Source organism: Pteronotus mesoamericanus, unplaced genomic scaffold (assembly GCF_021234165.1).
Source record: "Pteronotus mesoamericanus isolate MK-2021 breed Mesoamerican mustached bat unplaced genomic scaffold, CSHL_Meso_final contig_56, whole genome shotgun sequence".
Taxonomy (NCBI): Eukaryota; Metazoa; Chordata; class Mammalia; order Chiroptera; family Mormoopidae; genus Pteronotus; species Pteronotus mesoamericanus.
The window spans coordinates 21,497,492-21,513,839 of NW_026555201.1; the positions used below are offsets into that span (position 1 = coordinate 21,497,492).

General features: G+C 39.3%; 1 non-coding gene across 1 annotated transcript; it reads right to left on the bottom strand.

The window, feature by feature from the left end:
• Nucleotides 1-2,788: 2,788 nt before the first annotated feature.
• LOC129076084 (U6 spliceosomal RNA) lies at nucleotides 2,789-2,895 on the bottom strand. The gene has a single exon (XR_008529699.1). It is a non-coding gene; the product is annotated as a U6 spliceosomal RNA (small nuclear RNA).
• Between the last annotated feature and the right edge of the window lie 13,453 nt (nucleotides 2,896-16,348).

The window sequence follows — 16,348 nt, forward strand, 5'->3', positions numbered from 1 at the left end:
TTTATGCCAGTACTACACTGTATTGCTTATCTTTGTAGTAAGTTTTGAAATCAAAAAATGTAAGTCCTCTGACCTTCTTCCTTTTCAGGTTGTTTTGGCTATTCTGGGTCCTTTGCATTTCCATATACATTTTAGGATCCGTTTGCTGATTTTTGCAAAAAAATAAAAGCAGCAGGGATTTTTGATAGGGATTGTGTTGAATCTATAGACCAATTTGGGGAGTATTGCACTCTTAATATTTACTCTTCTGACCTACACGAATATGTGTTGTCTTCCTGTTTGTTTAGGAGGTGTTTAATTTATTTCAGCAATGTTTTATAGTTTCCAGTGTACAAGTTTTGCACCTATTTTGTTCAAATTTATTCTTAAGTATTTTATTCTTTTTAATGCTATTGTGAATTCATTTTCTTAATTTCACTTTTCAAACTGTTCATTACTAGTGTATAGAAGTTCAGTTGATTTGTGTACGTTGATTTTGTGAATTTGCTGGACTCATTTTTTTCTAGTTGATTTTTTAGTGGATTTATTAGGATTTTCTATATACAAGATTATGTCATTAGTGAACAAGACAGTTTTACTTCTTCCTTTCCAATCTGGGTCCCTTTTATATGTTTGTTGCCTACTGATCAATGTTTCTCTCACACATCGATGTTTCTCTCTCTCCCTTCCCCCATCTGTAGAAATAAATAAATAAAATCTTTTAAAAATGTATATATTTATATGTTTGTTGCCCAATGACCTTGGCCAGACCTCTCCATACAACAATGAATAGAAGCAGTAAGCATGTACATCCTTGACTTGTTCCTGATTTTAGGGCAGAAGAATTTGGTTTTTCAGCATAAAATACTGTGTTAGTTGTAGGGTTTTCACAGATGCTCTTTTTCATAATAAGCAAGTAACTGCATATTCTTGGCTTGCTGAAGATTTTGTCTCATGAATGGGTAGATATTATCTTTATCCCTATTTTACAGACAAGGAAATTAGCATTCCATTCACAGGTGATCTAACTCCAAAGACCAAGACCTTAGTAACTGTGCTATCTCTATAGCACATTCTTCTATTTAATGATTTTCCTTCAGTCTCCTCCTGTAGATTTTTTCCTTCTGCTCACTTTGTTAAGGTTAATGTTCTTCAGGATTCTCAGCCCTTTGCACTTGCCATTCTCTCCTGAGGTAAGAGAATGGCTTCAACCATCACCTCGAAGCTGATGACTGAAAATATCTGTATCTCCAGCCCACCCTGAGCTCTAGTATACCCTAATGCTTTCAAGTCTTTCCCACTTACGTTATCTAAGAAATCTCAAACCCATCATATTCCTAAAGGGTCCCATTATTCCCTTTTCCTCTCAAGTGGTTTCTTTTGTCTGTATTTGCAGTATAGTATGCTTCTTCCATTCATCCTATGCAATCCTGAAACCTGGGAGTGATCTACATGCCTCCTCTTTGCTGATCACTTGGGAAATCTGCTTATTTTAACCTACAAAGTATCTTCGTGATCTGTTCATTTTTCTTCATCCCCACTGCTACTACCCAGACGACGATTATTTCTCACTCCTGCCTCAAGGCTTGCCCCATCAAATTCAGCCTCCACGTTACCAAAAGAGTGATCTCTCTAAGTCACAGATCCTCTGATAGTTACACCCTTCCAAGTTTACCCATCATCACAGCATTGCAAACAAGGTCTTTACCCCTCAGTTACATTTCGTATACTTCCACCAAATACTAAACTCATTAAATGCACGTTAAGATAACAATTTTAACAGCTGCGTAATACTTCCAGCACCTGGAGGCAGAAATTATTTGACAGCTTCTACATGTACATTCTTTTGCATATCATGTTGTCTCATACCTCAGTGCTTTTTTGTATATACTCATACTGTTGTCTTTGTGAGGTTCTTTCTTCTTCCACAACACCCCCTGTACTCCTTTTCATCCTGAAAAACTAAAGTCACTAGCCCATCCTATCTGGAAATTTCTCTAACTCTTAACAGATTTTATTATGCTTTCCTCTCTTATTTTTCCAGAACAATGTAAATGCCCATAATATTACATGTATTTTAATTATTTGTCATGTTTTTACCCTCACTCGAAGTTCCTTGAGGTCAGCAGTCATGTTAGATTCATCTTGAAAACCCTCACAACACCCAGCATATAGACAGTGATGTTGAGTCATATAAATTCTTATATATTTTGGAGATTAAACTCTTGTCCAATGTATCATTGGCAAATATGTTCTCCCATAAAGTCGGTTCCCTTTTCAATTTGACAATGGTTTCTTCAGTGGTGCAGAAGCTTTTTGATTTCATGTAGTCCCATTCGTTTCTCTTTCCTTTTATTTCCCTTGCCCTAGGAGATATATTGGCAAACATATTGCTATGTGGGATAGCTGAAATTTTATCGCCTGTGTTTTCTGCTAGGAATTTTATGGTATCATGAGTTATATTTAAGTCTTTTATCCATTTTGAGTTTATCCTGGTGTATGATGTAAGTTGGTGGTCTAGTTTCACTTTTTTCCAGGTACCAGCCTAGTTCTCCTGACACCATTTATTGAAGAGGCTATTTTTACTCCATTGTATGCTCATGCCCTCTTTCTCAAATATTAATTGACCATAGACACATGGGTTTATTTCTGGGCTTTCTGTTCTGTTCCATTGATCGATGTGCCTGTTCTTATGCCAGTAACAGGCTCTTTTGATTACAGTGACCTTGTAGTATAGCTTGATATCGGTATTATGATCCCTCCAACTTTGTTCTTCTTTCTTAAGATTGCTGTGGCTATTTGGGGTCTTAAAAACATGAAATGCTTCGCCAATTTGCATGTCATCCTTGTTCAGGGACAGTGCTGATCTTCTCTGTGTTGTTCCAATTTTAATATGTGTGCTGCTGAAGTGAGCACGTATTATCCATATTTTTATCTTATTTTCTTCTTTTCTTTAAAGAAGACCCTTTAATATTTTATTTTATGTATTACTGGTTTGGTAGTGATGCACTCCTTTAACTTTTTCTTCTATGGGAAGTTCTTTGTATGTACTTCAGTTTTAAATGATAGTTTTGCTGCATAGACTAATCTTGGTTGTAGACCCTTCCTTTTTATCACTTTGAATATTTCTTTTCAATACCTCTGACCTCAAATTTTCTCTTGAGAAATCAGTTGACCATCTTTTGGGAACTCCCTTGTAGGTAACTAACTGCTTTTCTCTTGCTGCTTTTAATATTCTCTCTTTGTCTTTAATCTTTGGCATTTTAATCATGATGTGTCTTGGTGTGGGCCTCCTTGGGTTCCTCTTCATTGGGACTTTCTGCACTTGCTGGACTTGCATGTCTATTTTCCTTCACCAGATTAAGGAACTTTTCCATCACTATTTCTTCAAATAAGTTTTCAGTTCCTCTCTTTCTCTCTCTTTCCTTCCAGCACCCACATGATCTGAAACTTGGTACTCTTGAAGTTTTCACAGAGGCTCTTTAAAGTATCCTCCTCTCTTGGATTCTTTTTTCTTTTTTCCTTTAATTTTCAATTTTATAATTTTTAAAAAATTTGTTGTTCAGTTAAAGTTGTCCTGCCTTTTCCCCATGGTTCTCCCCTACCCCATCATCCCCACTCCCACAGTCAATCTCCCCTGTTCTCTGTACCCATGAGTCCTCTACTTGTGTTTCTTTTCTTCCCCTCCCCCTTCTTTCCCCTATTATCCTCCTCCCTCCTCCCCTCTGGTCACTGTCAGTTTGTTCTTTATTTCCAAGTGTCTAGTTCTGTTTTGCTCATTTGTTTGTTTTGTTGGTTAGGTTCCACTTATAGGTGAGATCCTATGGTATTTGTCTTTCACTGCCTGGCTATTTCACTTAGCATAATGCTCTCCAGTTCCATTCATGCTGTTGCAAAGGGTAGGAGCTCCTTCTTTCTTTCTGCTGTGCAGTATTCCATTGTGTAAAATGTACCATAGTTTTTGATCCACACATTTACTGATGGACACTTAGGTTGCTTCCAACACTTGTTATAAATTGCACTGCTGTGAACATTGGGGTCCATAGGTTCTTTTGGATTGGTGATTCAGGATTCTTAGGGTATAATCCCAGCAGTGGTATCGCTGGATCAAAAGGCAGTTCCATCTTTAGTTTTTGGAAATTCCAGACTGTTTTCCACAGTGGCTGCACCAGTCTGCATTACCACCAACAGTGTACTACGGTTTCCTTTTTTCCACAGTCTTGCCAGCACTTATTGTTCGTTGATTTGTTTATCATGGCCATGCTGACCCGTGTGAGGTGGTTTCTCATTGTGGTTTTAATTTGCATCTCTCTGATGGCTGGTGATGCTGAGCATCCTTTCATATGTCTCTGGGCCCTCTCAATGCCCTCCCTGGAGAACTGTCTATTCGGGTCCTTTGCCCAATTGGATTGTTTGTCTTCCTGGTGTGGAGGTGTGTGGTTTCTTTATAAATTTTGGAGATCAAATCATAGTTCAAGGTGTCATTGGCAAATATGTTTTTCCATACAGTTGCTTCCCTTTCCATTTTGTTGATGTTTTCTTTAGCCCTGCAGAAGCTTTCTAGTTTGTTGTAGTCCCACTTGTTCATTCTTTCCTTCATATCCCTGGTCCTAGGGGAAATATTGAAAGTATTGCTGCGTGGCATATCTGAAATTTTACTGCTTTTGTTTTCCTCTAGGAGTTATATGATGTCACAACTCATATTTAAGTCTTTTCTCCATCTTGAGGTTTTTTTGTGTGTATGATGTAAGTTGGTGGTCAATTTTCATTTTTTTGCATATAGCTGTCCAGATCTCCCAACACCATTTGTTGAAGAGGCTATTTTTACTCCATCTTAAGCTTCTGCTCCCTTTGTCAAATATTAATTCACCATAAAGGCATGGGTTTATTTCTGGGCTCTCTATTCTGTTCCATTGATCTATGTGTCTGCCTTTATCTCAGTACCAGATTGTTTTGATTACAAAAGCCTTGTAAGATAGTTTAATATCAGGTATTGTGATCCTTCCTACTTGGTTTCTTTCTCAAAATTGCTGCAGCTATTCAGGGTCATTTATGGTTCCATATAAATTTTTGAAATGTTTGTTCTATATCTGTGAAACATGTCATTGGTATTGTAATAAAGATTGCACTGAATCTATAAATTGCTTTAGGTAGTATGGACATTTTGAGGATGTTGATTCTTCCAATTTGTGAACATATAGATGCTTCCATTTATTTGTGTCTTTCTTAATTTCTTTCTTTGGTGTGGTGTAGTTTTCTGAGTACAGGTCTTTTACCTCCTTGGTTAGGTTTATTCCTAGATATTTTATTTTTCTTGTTGCCATAGCAAATGAGTTTTTTTCCATGATTTCTGCTTTTGATATTTCACTGTCAATGTACAAAAATGCCTTCATTTTCTGAACATCGACTTTGTGTCCCACTGCTTTGCCAAATTCACTGAGAAGGTGGAGTAGTTTTGTGGTGGAGTATATAGGGTTTTTTATCTACACCATCATGTCGTCTGCAAACAATGACAGTTTTACTTCTATCTTTCCAATTTGGGTGCCTTTTATTTCTTTTTCTTGTCTGATGGCATGGCTAGGACTTCCATAACTATGTTGAATAGAAGTGGTGAAAGCGGTCTTGTTCCTGATCTTAGCAGGAAAACATTTAGTTTTTGCCCATTGAGTATGATGTTGGCTGTCAGTTTCTTGTATATGGTCTTTATTATTTTGAGGTATGCTCCCTCTACTCTCACTTTACTGTGTGTTTTTAATCATAATTGGGTGCTGCACTTTATCAATGCCTTTTCCATGTCTATTGATACAATCAGGTGATTTTTGTCTTTCCTATTGTTTACGTGATGTATTACGTTAATTTATTTGCAAATATTGTACCATCCTTGCATCCCTGGGATGAATCTCAGTTGATCATGGTGTATGATGTGTTTAATGTTTTGCTGGATCTGCTTTGCCAATATTTTGTTGAGGATTTTAGCATCTATGTTCATCAGCGATATTGGCCTGTAGTTTTCTTTCTTTGTTGTGTCCTGATTTGGTTTTGGGATTAAGATGATGCTGGCCTCATAAAAAGCATTTGGGAGTCTTCCCTCTTCTTGGATTTTTTGGAATAGTTTGAGGAGAATTGGGATTAGCTCTTCTCTAAATGTTCAGTAAAATTTTCCTATGGGATTCTTTTTCCTTTTTGCTATTCCAGTTCGGTGTTTTCTGCTTCCCTATCATTCAAATTGCTGATCTGACCCTCTTCTTCATTTACTATAATATATTCTTCATTTCAGTTCATGTGTTCTTCATTTCTGACTGTTTTTTTAAATGATTGCTAGTTCTGTTTTTATGTTTCCTATCTCTTTGTTAAAGTTCTCAGTAAGTTCATCTACTCTTTCCCTAAGGACATTGAGCATCCTTATAACCAGTGTTTTGAACACTGTATTTGGTAGATTGTTTATCTCCATTTTGTTTAATTCTTTTTCAGGAGTTTTGTTCTGTTCTTTCATTTGGGACATACTTATTTGTCTCCTTATTTTGGCAGCATCTCCGTGTTTGTTTGTGTGTATTAGGTAGCGCTGCTACATTCCCTGGGCTTGGTAGAGTGGCCTTAGGTAGTAGATGTTCTGTAGGGTCCTGTGGCACAGCCTCCTCAATCACCCAAGCTGGGCACTCCAAGTGTACCCACCCACCCATCCACGTGACCTGTGTACACACTGCTGTTGTAGTTGAGACTTGATTGCTGTTGGCATGTCAATGGGAGGGATTTACCTCCAGACCAGTGTACTGCAAGGACTGGCTACAACCACCATGGGGGATCAGTTGCGCAGGGGCCTGCCCAGCGGAGCAGCGGGGCTCTGGTGCCTGCTGAGTCAGCCCCCTTAGTATTTTACTTTTGGAGGTTGTTGAGTGGTGCTTCCATGGGGTCTGTAGCTGTCCACTGGGTGCGCTGGTTCTAGGGTCTCCTGGGAGATGCAGGCCAAGATCAGCCACCCTCTGCGTTCTGCCCAGGGCCACCTGGCCTGAGCTAAAAAGCAATCTGCAGATGGCTGTTACTTGTACTGGGCTTGGAGGTGCCCAGGAGAGGCCAAGCTATGAACCAAGGCTGGCTGCTGCTAATGCTGGGCCTGGGGCCACTTAGCAAGAGTAAAGAGATGCACTGAGGCCAGGTGCTGCCTGTTTGAGAGATTTTAGGAAAGTCAGAAGCATGAGCCAAGACAGGCTTTTCATATGGAAAAGCCACTGGAAACAGCTTGGGTAGGCCCACAAGTTGAGTGGGACAGGGTCTCAGGGAATCACCAGGACAGGGTCAGTGTTAGTCAAGTTGATGAAGACTCAGGTACGGCACCCGCCTGCTGGCTCTGTGGTGGGAGAGGGCTCAGAAAAGAAGCAATGGCCTCTGCCAGCACTTCTGTCTGGGAGAAAACTGCCCCTTCAGCTCTCGCCCTGATGCCAGACACTTCAGTTCTTCCCTGCACATCCCTGGTGCCTTCGGAGCTGCTGCCCCAGTGCTGGAGTTCAGAGTGAATGAGTCTGATTAAGTCCATACATGAGCCCTTAAAAGGAACACCTGGGACTCGAGGAGCCCTCTGTCTCACTCAGCCACAATCCCCGCTGCTTTTTACAACTAGAAGTTATGGGGACTTCTCTGGAACTCTGGAACTCTGGTCTCCTTACCCATCAGGGCATACCTCCCTGCTGAGATAACCCTCCCTGCTGAGATATCCCTCCTGAATTTTTAAAGAGATTGTATTTATTGTATTTTGTTAAAGAGGGGAGAAGGGAGAGAGAAAGAGAGGGAGAAAAGGATCCGTGTGTGAGATAAACATCAGTCAGTTGCCTGTCACATGCCCCCAACCAGGCATAGGCCCTGACTGGGGATTGAACAGTGACCTTTAGGTTTTGGGGACAAAGCCCAACCCACTGAACCACACCAGTCAGGGCTCACTCCTGATTTTTATCTGCCACACATGGGGGTGGGACTGGCCCATTCAGTATCTCTGTGCCTCCCACCAGTCTCGATGTGGCTTCTTCGTTATATCCTTAGTTGTAGGACTTTTTTCGGCTAGATTTCAGACATTTCTGAATAATGGTTGTCCTGTAATTAGTTGTAATTTTGCTGTGGTTATGGGAGGATGCAAGTACCTCATTCACCTATGCTGCCATCTTGACTGGAAACCCTATAACCTCTCTTTTAAAAAAAAAATTTTTATTGAATTTACTGGGATAACATTGGATAATAAAATTATATAGCCTTCAAGTATAACTTCTCCTTTTAAAATTTAATGTAATTTTCTCATGTTATTAAATAGTATTTTTAAAAAATTTTAGTGAGTACACAATATTGCATCATATATATGAAGTGTAATGTATCAATGTACCATGGAATGCCAAGAGTATTTTGAATTTTTAGAGATAAATAATGCCATGGTGAACATATATTTATATATATATAAATCCTGTGTGTACCTTTGATTCAACATAATTGCCTTGTCTGGTGTGCTTCAGTAGATTGAGTGCTGGCCTGCAAACTAAAGGGTTGCCGGTTCGATTCCCACTCTAGGGCACATGCCTGGGTTGCAGGCCAGATGCCCAGTAGGGGACATGCGAGAGGCAAACCACACATTGATGCTTCTGTCCCTCTCTTTCTCTGTCCCTTACCTTCTCTAAAAATAAATAAATAAAATCTTTATTTAAAAAAGAAAAGGGAAGAAATAAAGATTTCCTTAGACAAATGTAAATAAATAAATAAATAAATCAACATAAATAAGATAAAAAATAGTTCATTCACTCGTTTTTTTTCCCTCTCAACAGATATATATTGAGTAATTGCTATGCAGCAGGTATTTTATTTTTTATTTATTTATTTATTTATCTATTTTTATTCTTACCTGAGGATATGTTTATTGGTTTTAGAGAAAAGGGGGGGAGGGAGATAGAGCAGAAGAGAGGGCGAGAGAGAAAGAGAAGAATACCAGTGTGAGAGAGAAAGGTCAATCACTTGCTTCCCATACATGCCCTGATCAGGGATCGAACCCCAACCCAGGTGTGTGCCTTGATGCGGAATGGAACCCGCAGCCTTTTGGTGTATGGGAGGATGCTTCAATGAACTGAGCCACCTGGCCAGGGCTGTGCAGGTATTTTAAAGAAGTTATAATTAAACATTTCCCTCCAGGAGTCTTAGTGTGGGGAGGAGCTTTCCAATCCACCTTACGTTCTTTAGAATAGGAGCTGGTTGGTCAGTTACAGGTTGAACATTCTAGGCTTGCTTGCTAAGATATGACTGTTTCTCAAGAGTTGGCAAATATAATCGGGAGACACTGTGTCATCTGACTTCTTCCCATAGCGCTGTTTGCCCATCTGGTGTGTAAGAAGAAGATAAATAGGCTCAGCCCTAGAGTAAAGGTAAGTGTGAACGTGGGAAATGAACTTAGATAGTGGCTGTGTGAGGATAGGAAAGGGATGGATTCGAGGGGTGTTTCATAAGTAGAATTCTGTGTCCTGGGAGGGCTGTGGGTGGTACAAGAAAGAAGGAGTTAAAAATGACTAAAAACTGAAGCACTGCCTGGACACAGTGCTGTGGTAAGTTCAATGTGGGATGTATTGAATGTGAAGTACTGTAAGAAATACGGTATAGGTAAGAGTTTGCAACTCAGACAAGACTAAAGAGATACAGATTTTGTTACTCTAAACAATATTTAACATTCATTCTGACCCTGTATTGTTTCTAACAAAGTTGAAATTTCATCAATTCTCTACATTCATTCTGAACAAGTTAAGGGTCTTAACCCCTTACTTGCCCTGTCATCTCGCTTTCTCATCTTCTCTGTTGTTTTGGCTGCTGTTGTAGTTCCATCATGATTTTAACTCCCTCAAATTAGTGGTGATTATTACTGTATTTTAAGAGTTAAGACTTATTTAGATTTGCCAGTTTCTTTGTTAGGCTCCTAACAGAAAACAAATTACACACTCATGCCAGGATAATTCCAGGAGAGTTTAATAAATTAATTAATTAATCAAAACAATTCTTTGTAGTGGGTATGTATGGGCAGAGATTAAGAAACCCACTAGAGGCAGTGTAATGTGCCAGGGCTTGAACCACCAGAGATTTAGCAGTCCTAGTCCTGAAGGGATTTAGGAAGGGAGCTGTCACAGAAACCTAAAAGGAGGGATGTGCCTATGGGGTTATACTGACAGAAGCAGGAGCCTTGTCTTTGATGATCATCAAGCAAAGGATCATCATGCGGCGGAACAGGAGACTATATGCTCCGACCTGACCGTCCTCCCTTACTGCAGTGCCCTACCTAGCGGGGCTCTCCATTGGCAAAACCCAACCACAAGCCAGAGAATAAGAGCTTGTTTCGTGAAGTCCAACCTGGCCAGCCTCCAGGACACTTGGCAGAGTGAAGAAGGGTGTAGGGCAGATCTGGAGAGCCAGCAGGAGATATTCAGGATACCAAGTGTTTGACTAAGTCTTTAGTACGTAATTTCTTGCATCCTAATCCTCTTTTCCAGGTGTATTGTATTCCTTGCTGAAGGAAGTATATTAGTATTTCTTTTAATGAGGGCTTATGAATAATATATTTCTTAGTATATTTGAAAACGTCTTCATTTTGCCCTCACTCTTGCGTGACATACCTGAGTATACATTTCTAGACTTATAGATATTTTCCTTTAAAATTTGGAAGGTGTTTTTCCCATGGTATTATCTACCATTACTAATGAGAAGTCCACTGTTGATCTGGTAGTCCCCTTGAAGTTCATCTTTTTTCTCTGAACTTTTTATGATTCTCTCACTTTCCTTGATCTTTTATTTTATTCCAGTGTATCTAGATATGAATTTCTTTTATCCTGTGAAAGACTTGCTGTGCTTTTTCGATCTGAGGATTCATATCTTTAATTCTGAAACATTCTCAGCTGTTGTCACTATTACCTCCTGCCCACACGCTATTTTTTTTTTTTTTTTGGAACTCCCATCAAGCATATATTGGAGTTTTTCATGCTGTCCTCCATCTCTTTAAAACACTTATTTTCTTCATCTCTCTTTTTTTTTTTGCATCTTTTCCTTTTATTTACTTATATACTTGTACTTGTGCACATTGACATACTATTTCTGCGTCAACCAATTGTAACGACCTTGAAGGCAGACCAAGACCTGTGATGTTGAGGTGATTTTGTTTTTTACAGTTCAAAATTTTTTTATTGTTATTCAACTACAATTGTCCCCATTTTCCCCCATATCTGTGCTGCATTCTGAGTCGCTTTAGTCTGTATTCCAATTCACTTACTCACTATTCAGCCAGACTACTCTGAAATCTTTCTACTGAATTGTTTACACAGTTGTTTTTCTTTTCTGCATCTATCTCATAAAAATTTAGCTACTTATTCATTTAATGTAAAATCTTATATTTGCCTCATCTTTCCTGAAAAATTTTTTATTGTTAAAAAACACTGAGAAATGTGCATGAACCAAGTTCGTAGACCTCAGTGATTTATCACTGAGCAAATATCTGTGCCACCACCATCCAGGTAAAAAAATGGCATCACCAGCACCCTGAAACTCCCTATGGTGACGCTTTCCAGTCACGACTCTCTCCCAGGATGACCCATGACACCTTCATAAAAATCACTCCCTCACTTTTCTTTAAAGTTTTACTACCTAAGTTGGCATCCCTAAACACAGTAGTACATATTTGACTGTTTTTGAGCTTTTTATAGATACAGCAATGAAGCATATATTATTTTGTATCTGGCTTGTTTTGCTCATTTTATATTTGTTTGATTTTTACATATTGTTGCATAATATTGTAATTCATTTTCACTGCTGTATGGTATTCCATCAGATGGATGATAAAGAAGTATATAAAAATTTATCTATTATGAAGGTACTGGAAATTTGAGCTGCAGTTTGGGACTAATACAAATAATGGCTCTCTGAACAGTCTCATGTGTCTGCTGCCATAAACAAACATGCATTTTCGCTAGGTGTTTTGAAACCTAGGAAAGGATCATAAAGTACATAATGCCAAATTGTTTTATAAAGCGGCTGTATTATTTTCTATCCCCTCTAGTAGTATAAGAAAATGTCCTTGTTCCATATCTTGTCACACATGTCATTGTAAATAAACCTTTTAAGAAGAAGTCATTCTGGTGGGTGTGTAGTGGTGTATTTTTGTGGTTTTAATTTTCATTTCCCTAATTTCTAGTAAGGTTGAGCCAAACTTTTTAATGTGTTTATGGACCATTTGGATATTATCCTTTATGCGTTCTTCACAAGTCTCTTACCCATTTTTGTATTTGTGCTTTTCCTTGATTTGCAGGAAACTGTTACATATTTTGTATATGAACCCTTTGTGGATTTTATGAATGACATTTGTCTTCTTTCATGCTGTAGTTTGCCACTTTCACTCACCTATTGGTGTCTTTTTGATGACTTGTGGATTTTTGTTGCCCTCCCAACTTTTTGTTTGAAAAAGTACCAAACCTGTAGAAAAGTTGAAAGAACAGTACAATGAACATCTATTATTCTTCAACTTATATTCACCAATTTGCTAAAATATTTTGCCATATTTTTGCTCTCTCTGTTTCTCCATCTCTCCCTCTCTCTCTTTCTCTCTCCCCACCTCTCTCTCTCTCTCTTCACACACACAAACAGATCTGAATCATCTCAGAGTAAGTCCAGCTTTATATTATGGTACTATAAATATTCTAGCATGGATCCTCCTTGAAACAAGTAAATGCTAATAACATTATTATACTCCAGGGACTTGATACTGATACAGTAACATTGTCATTATAATATAGCCTATGGTCAAATTTCCCAAGTATCCTTAAAATATTTATAGCTCTCTTTCCCCTACCCAAGTTCTAATCAAAGGTCATGAATTGCATTCTTCTTTTATCTAAAACAGTTCACCAATTGTTTTTGTCTTTACTTGGCTTGTAGACTATCCCACAATCTGGATTTGACTGCTTCCTTGTTATAGACTCAGGCAAACATGTTGGGCAAATTTACTACATGGGTGATGTTGTACATTTTCCTTTGCATCATCAGGAGGCACATGATATCGGTTAGTTCCATTATTAGCAATGCCTAGTTTGATCACTTCATGAAGGAGGTGTCCATCAGCTCTTTCCATGGAAAAGTACCTTTTTTTTCCTTTCACAATTAATAAGTAATATGTATAGTGATATGTATAGTATGCCCATGTGAATCTCTCATTTAATTGATGTTTCTTGCCTGCATCAACTATTTCATTTGTAGTTGTAATTCTGTCATTTTTTTCTACACTTATTAGCTGACATTTTTTGAAGTGGAATCCCCCACCCCAACCATCATGCATTTTTAGTTATAATTTGGATGCATGGGTGGTTTTTTTCATTCAGTGGGCCTTAATCTATTACTTTCATTACTCTTTTTGATGTTGAAATTGTTCCGCATTTGGCCAGTGGGAGAACCCTTTAAGCTGGGCCCTCTGTTCTTTTCATGTATACCCATTAGTTTATGAGCACTTCCTTGTTGCTGGCATAAAGAGATGGTCATATTGAACTTTCCCTACTCCCAACCAGTAATCAGCTATTACTCCAAGGAGTCCTTTCTGTTTAAAGAGTGTGGTGTGATATAATAAAGAAAGTAGGATTTGGGTAGTAGGTGTGCTCTTTGCCACTGGAGTGTCATTGTTTCCAGGCCTTTTCATTGAACAGGGATACCTTAAATGATTAATTCTTATCTATATTTCCAATTAAAATGGTAACATGAGAGGGCTGCCATTACATATTTATATTTCCCATCTACCAAGATAAGAATCCTCTTTCCTGAAAAGCGTCACTATGTTTAGTACAATATACACAACAGTTGCAGTATTCCTACTCCAATAACACTGCCAATAACAAACTAATTAAGTAAAATCCAGGACTGCTTGCAGGTATTTTTATCCTTAGAAACATCACACTAACTTCCAGTCAAGATGGTGGCATAGGTAAACATGGCTCGTGGCCTTGCACAACCACATCAAAATAACAACTAAAATGTAGAACTGCCATCACTCAGAACCATTAAAAATCGAGTTGACTGGAACTCTGACAATGACGGAATTCCAGGAACTACATCCATCCAGACTGATAGAAGGGGCAGAGACACAAAACGGGCTGGTCCCACACCACATGTGGAGGATAACAATTTGGGAGGGACATCTCAGAAGTGAGGAGTCCCAGCCTCACACCAGGACACCCAGGCACAGGTTCCAGTGCCAGGAAGATAAGTCCCCATAACTTCTGGTTGCAAAAACCAATGGGCATTGAGTTGGTGGAAGAAACTGCTGGAATCTCAAGCAGTTCACCTTAAAGAAGCCACACATGAACTTACTGAGATTCACTCCCTCTGAGCTCCAGCACCAGGGTCGCAGCTTGGAAGGCACAAGTGGCATACAGGGAGAAACTGAAGAGTCTGGCATCAAGGTAAGGGCTAGGGGACAGCTTTCTCCCACAGAGAGACAGCAGAAGCCATTGTCCCTTTTCTGATCCCTCCCCCAACAGAGCCACAGAAGTAGCAGACAGGTCCCATATCTGAGACTCCATCAACCTGGCTAACACTGTTTGCCCCACCCTGATATCACCATGTCTCACCGAACCTATGGGCCCACCCAAACTGTTAACCATGACTTTTCCATATGAATGGCTGGTCTTGGTTCCTGCTTCACAACTTCCTAAATCCTATCAAACAAGCAACAGCTGGCCTCAGTGGGCCCCCAGCCCCCTTATGTCTTGCTCAGTGGCCCCAGACCCTGTACTAGCAGCAGCCAGCCTAGATTTACAGCTTGGCTTCACCTGGGCATCCCCAAGACCAGCACAAGGAACAGCCATCTCATAGTGCTTTATAGCTCAGGCAGGGTGGCTCTGGGAAGAACACAGTTCGGGAGTGACCTTGGCCTGCATCACCCGGGAAACTTCAGAGCCTGTGCACCCAGTGGACAGCTACAGACCATATCGGAGCATCACAACCTGTACCTGCATGGCTGATCCTCCACGGAGGGCAGAATTTGGTGCTCAGCGGTCACAGCCAGTCCTTGCTGCTGACTGGCCTAAGTAAATCCCTCCCATTGACTTGCCAACAGCAATGATGGCTCAGCCACAGGAGGATAGTGCACCCAGCACACAGGAAGGGCACACCTCAAGTACCCAGCTTGGCTGATAGTGGAGGCTGTGCCACTGGGCCCTACAGGACGACTACTACATTAAGCCACGCTGCCAAAACAGGGAATCGTGGAAATCTTACCTAATACATAGAAATAAAGACAGGGAGACTGCCAAAATGAGCAGGCCAAGAAACATGGCCCAAATGAAAAACAGATCAAAAAAAAAATTGCAACACATTCTGATTAACACTAATGTATTAACAATTGTGTAATTTTTATTGCTGGGGAAGACATTATACAATCTTTTGAGAATTAGAGATACCCCAAGGGCATAATTAAAAATAAGTATACTTTGAGTTTAAAATGGAAAAAAAAAACAAAAACCACTCCAGAAAAAGAACTGAACAAAATGCAGATAAGCAATCTATCGGATGCTGAGTTCAAAACACTAGCTATAAGGATGCTTGAGGAACTTAGTGAGGAACTCAACAGCATAAAAAAGATCCAGTCCAAAATGAAAGATACACTAATTGAAATAAAGAACAATTTATAGGAAAACAACAATAGAGTGGATGATAACCGAGAATCAAATCAATGATTTGGAATGTAAGGAAGCAAAAAGCAACCAATCGGAACCACAAGAAAAAGAAGAATCCAAAAAATTAGGATAGTATAAGCAGCCTCTGGGACAATTTGAAGAGGACCAACATTTGAATCATAGGGATGCCAGAAGGAAAAGAGAAAGAGCAAGAAATCGGAAATCTCTTTGAAAAAAATTGTGAAAGAAAACTTCCCTAATTTGGTAAAAGAAATAAACATGCAAGTCCAGGAAACACAGAGAGTCCCAAATAAGCTGGATGCAATGAGGCCCACACCAATACACATCATAATTAAAATGCCAAAGGTTAAAGATAATCTTAAAAGCAGTAAGAGAAAAGCCGTTATTTACCTATAGGGAGATCCCGTAGAACTATGAGCTGATTTCTGAAAAGAAACTTTGCAGGCTAGAAGGGATTAACAAGAAGTATCCAAAGTCATGACAAGGGGGACCTACAGCCAAGATGGCTCTACCCTGCAAAGCTATCATTTAGAATGGAAGGGCAGATAAAGAACTTCCCAGACAAGAAAAAAAAAACTAAATGAGTTTATCATCACCAAACCATTATTTGGAATGTTAAAGGGACTTAAGAAAAAGATAAAAGCTGTGAATAATGAAATGGCAAAAATGCATTACCTATCAACAATTGAATC